General features: G+C 35.7%; 1 pseudogene; it reads left to right on the forward strand.

Annotated features, from left to right (window-relative positions):
* The first annotated feature begins 738 nt into the window (after positions 1-738).
* On the forward strand, positions 739-1,685 carry LOC126079047 (olfactory receptor 52A5-like; annotated as a pseudogene).
* The last annotated feature ends 2,854 nt before the right edge of the window (positions 1,686-4,539 follow it).

Consider the following 4,539-nt stretch of genomic DNA (forward strand, 5'->3'; position numbering starts at 1 on the left):
GATAAATTGATACAGCGGCTGCAACAATGGACTCAAACATAGCGATGATTGTGAGGATGTACCCAAGACCGGGCATTGTTTTGTTCTATTTATTGACTTGATTATTTTGATGAAAGAGTGAGTGAATATAATAAAGTTAAACTCTCCCCTGCCAAAACCTATTGCTAAACACCAATTCCAAAGAGGCAGGGACAAATAACTTGCTCCCTGGGAACAAGAGCAGTGCGTCCGAGAGTGAAAGCTCTCATAGGACCATGCACTAATGCTCACGGGTTTACAGAAATAGAATCTCTTTTGGGACCTCAAAGGCCCCAGGGTCATTTCCAAATGCAATGAAATTGGGCTGGCATCTAGAGGTAGACAAAAAAGAAAAGGATAATGGTGGCTCTTCAGGCAGCCCAACTCAGAGCTCATGGAAGACACAAAGGACCAGTCTTTAGGAGTCATGGTTCTCATTTCCACAAGAGCTAAGTAGGAATTCTCAAACGTTCTCCTGATTTTCACCTTCAAAAATGGCTCTAATAAAGGTTTTGCAAAACTGTTTCCTTCTACTACCCTGACGTGTAGCGTAGGCCTCAGGATCACCTGTCCAAGTTACCATCCAAAGCATTGAGCTTATTTGTTGAATGTTCAATATATTTGAATGATAGTGAGGGCTATGGTCTTTTTATTTCCCATTCAAGGTTTCCTTTTGCAGGTTTTAAAATCACTGGTGAGATGAGACATTCCTAACCCTCCATGGCAACCTTCAACTTGTCATATCTGGACCCAAGAACAGTGACTCTGATTGGCATCCCTGGACTAGGGCATGTGCAGTTTTGGATTGGGCTTTCCTTCTTTGCAGTGTGCCTGGTGGCTCTTCTGGGAAACATCATTTTACTGGTCATCATTCCCGCAGAACACAGCCTGCATCAGCCTATGTACGTCTTCCTGGCAGTGCTGGCTGCCACTGATGTAGGGCTCTGTTTAGCCGTTGCGCCCAAGATGTTGGCCATCTTCTGGTTTGGCTCTCGTTCCATGGCCTTTGATGCCTGTCTAGCCCAGCTCTTCTTCATCCACGCCTTGCAGGGCATGGAGTCTGGTATCCTTTTGGCCATGGCCTTTGACCATTATGTTGCCATCTGTGATCCGCTGAGGCACACATCTATCCTTACACCTTCCATCCTGGTTTGGATGTTGTTGGTGGTGGCCATTCGAGCAATAGTGCTTGTCGGCCTATTACCTATTCTAATCAAAAGATTGCATCTTTTCCAATCCACTGTTATTGCCCATACTTACTGTGAGCACATGGCTGTGGTCAAGCTGGCTGCAGAAGACATTCGAGTCAATAAAATATGTGGTCTCTTTGTAGGTTTTTCAATTCTGGGATTTGACATGATTTTTATTCTCATATCCTACATCCTGATTTTCCAGGCTATTTTTCATCTAAACCAAAAGGAGGCACGACTCAAAGCTTTTAACACATGCACAGCTCATATTTTTGTCTTCCTTGAGTTTTATATTCTTGCTTTCTTCTCATTTTTCAGCCACCGTTTTGGACATGTTGCCCCTCTACCCACATTCTTCTGTCTACCATCTACTTGCTTGTGCCACCTGCACTCAACCCTATTGTCTATGGTGTAAAAAATAAAGTAATCTCCAAGTGGGTGGCCAAGATTTTTCTTTTGAATCATAATTCCCAGTAATCTATAAAATGTTTATGGCCATGGAGAGGATATATTTACTTCCTAAAGACGGAGATTAGTTAGACTCTGTGCTTATTACCGGGGACTCCCAATCACTATGCTCAATCCAAAGGGCAATTTTTTCACAACTCTATCTAGTATGATATAAAATGTATTCAGGTTAAGTCAGATAATATGTTTATATATAGTCATTCCTTTTTTTTTTTCTAATTTTATCTTTATCATTTCTTTCCTTTTTATTTTTTAAATTTTTTGCAGTTTTTTTTAACTTCTTTATGACACACTTATCTCATTGATTTCAAGCATTCTTCTTTTGAAATATGGGAATTTAAATTATGGATTTCTCTTTAAATATCACTTTTGTTGGAATAAGTAATTTACTCCTATTTTTTTGCAATATGTTTAATTTTCATTGTGATTTTTCAGTAACTCATGGGATTATGAGATGTGTATTGTTTGATATCCAAATTGTTGAAGATTTTTATATTACCTTTTATAATTGAATTTTAGTTTAATTACATTGTTGTAGAGCATACTCTTTAAAATATGTTAAGAATTGTCTTATGGTGCAGTATAAGGTCTGCTTTGTGTGTCCTTGAAAAATGTGTATTATGTAGTGGATGGTTGTATTACTTTCTACTTAAATAATATAAATCAATGGTCTAAATTTCTACCGTAGGAAATAAGGACACAGAGCGAGTGAATTAAAGATCAGTTGAATGATGCAAATAATAAAGATAGGCCAGAAAATAATTAAATGTAAAACAAGTGACCACAAAACTAAGGATAAAATAAAAATATTAATAAATAAAAAAGAAAGAAATCACAAATGACTGATAAAGGAAAAAAAGAAAGGATACCACTGAACACTACAAACATTAAAACAATAATGAAATATTATAAATAAATTCTTGCCAATGATTTCAATAATGTAAATTAAATAAGCACATTTCTTCAGAGTCACAGATTACAAAACAGGTACCCTCAAAAAAATAAAAATAAAAACAAATACAAAATTCTCCATGTCACAGGTTTCCCTTGTAAGTTTTATCAAACATTTAAATAACAAATAAAACCAATCTCAAAACAAATGTTTTGCAATGCGCAGAAGGAAAAAGTAGTTAAAACTCCAGCTTTTGAGGTCAGTATAACTCTGATGCCAAAAGCTGACGAGGATATTATAAGACCAATCCCATCCATGAAAATAGATGCAGAAATAACTATTGGGAAATTAAACATAGAAATAAACAAAATGATAATGAATAATAATCGAATACAGTTTATACTCTAATGTAAAATTGTTTTGACAATTCATTTTATGTATAAAACTATATTACATAAGTGAACTGGGGAAATCATATAATCTCAAAATATTCATAAAAAATACGTGAAATTCCTGACAGGATCAATGAATTCAAGACAGATTCTAGTATGAATCTGTGGCTGACTTCATATTTATGGGAAAATATTGAACACTTTTCTTTAAGGTCAAAAACAATTCAAGGGTGTCTGTTTGCACCACTCCTAGTCCATATTGCATTTGAGACTTTAGCTAGTGCACTGAGGCAAAATAAATAACTAAAACATATAAATGCTCAAATAAGTGTCAGAAAATGCCTTTATTTTGTCTTCATTTTTGAAAGATATTTTCATGAATATAAAATTTAAGCCTCCCCTTTTTATCAATGTCATTCCATTGTCCCCTAGCTTTCATGTTTTCTTGTTGAAAAACTAGCTGCCAGTGTTGACTTTGCTCCATTGAAGAAAATTAATATATTTCTTTGCCTGCTTTCAACGTTTTTATGCATTCTAGGTATTGGCTGAAATTCTCTTTATTTTTATTTATTTTCTTGAACATTTTAATATTGGCTATTTTATCTCTTATTGTCATCAATATAAAATTATGATTCTTCTGAAAGTATTAGTCTATTAGTTTCTTGTACTTTCTAGTCTTTTACCTTTAGTAGGTTTTATAATTTTTATTAGGCGCTTAAAAGGCATTCACAAAAAAAATTATCAATTCTTTAGATGATATCTTTCTCCCAAGAGGGTTAAATTTTCTTTAATGGGAAGACAGAGAATCAGGGGATCATGTTGATCATGGCAACAGCTGCTTTAGAATGTGTTAGATCTTGTCTTTAAATTTTACCCTTAGTCTTATGTAGCTCTTCCAATCTTGTGATCCTAACTGGGAGAGTGAGTGTGTCTGAGGCTTTTAATTCTGAGCCTGGTCCTGCTAGAGCCTCAGCAGAAAGCTCAGGGTGTTTACCAAGGCGACTTTATGTTGTCAGAATTGACACCTACACTCTATCTTCCCAGTAACAACTGGCTGCTAAAATCTCTGCTCGGGTTTCTGATCCCTCAACTGCTTCCTGCTGAATTTCTTGGGCGTGTACCTGCACTTGCACTATTAGGAGTTAGCCAGATACTCGGGGAGGGAGGTTATGGAGATGTTGGGGCTCACTCCTCTGCTGTTTTCTTCTCTCTAGAGCGTCCATCTTCATTGCTTTCACTACTTTTCATCCCTTGAATCTGATCTCCCCTCCTTAGTAGTCAAGGAAGCATCATTTCTAAGGAGTGAGCCACGGTTTGTTTATAATGTCTTTTATGTATTAATTAAGCTGTGTGGTAGTATGAGAAGCTATGAGTAAAGGGTACCAATAATAAGCACAAATTATACTGGACATTACAAACTATTAAACATCCCAGAAGTCAATTTAGTAAAAAAAAATAATAAAAAAATCACACTAAGCTAGTCTAGTCATCTCTGTTAAATACAGATTGCTATGACAGTTAAAACAAGAATAATTCATAAGTTTGAAGGGTTTCCTTCATTAGCAAATACCAAGTAGCA

This window comes from Elephas maximus, chromosome 7 (genome assembly GCF_024166365.1).
Source record: "Elephas maximus indicus isolate mEleMax1 chromosome 7, mEleMax1 primary haplotype, whole genome shotgun sequence".
Taxonomy (NCBI): domain Eukaryota; kingdom Metazoa; phylum Chordata; class Mammalia; order Proboscidea; family Elephantidae; genus Elephas; species Elephas maximus.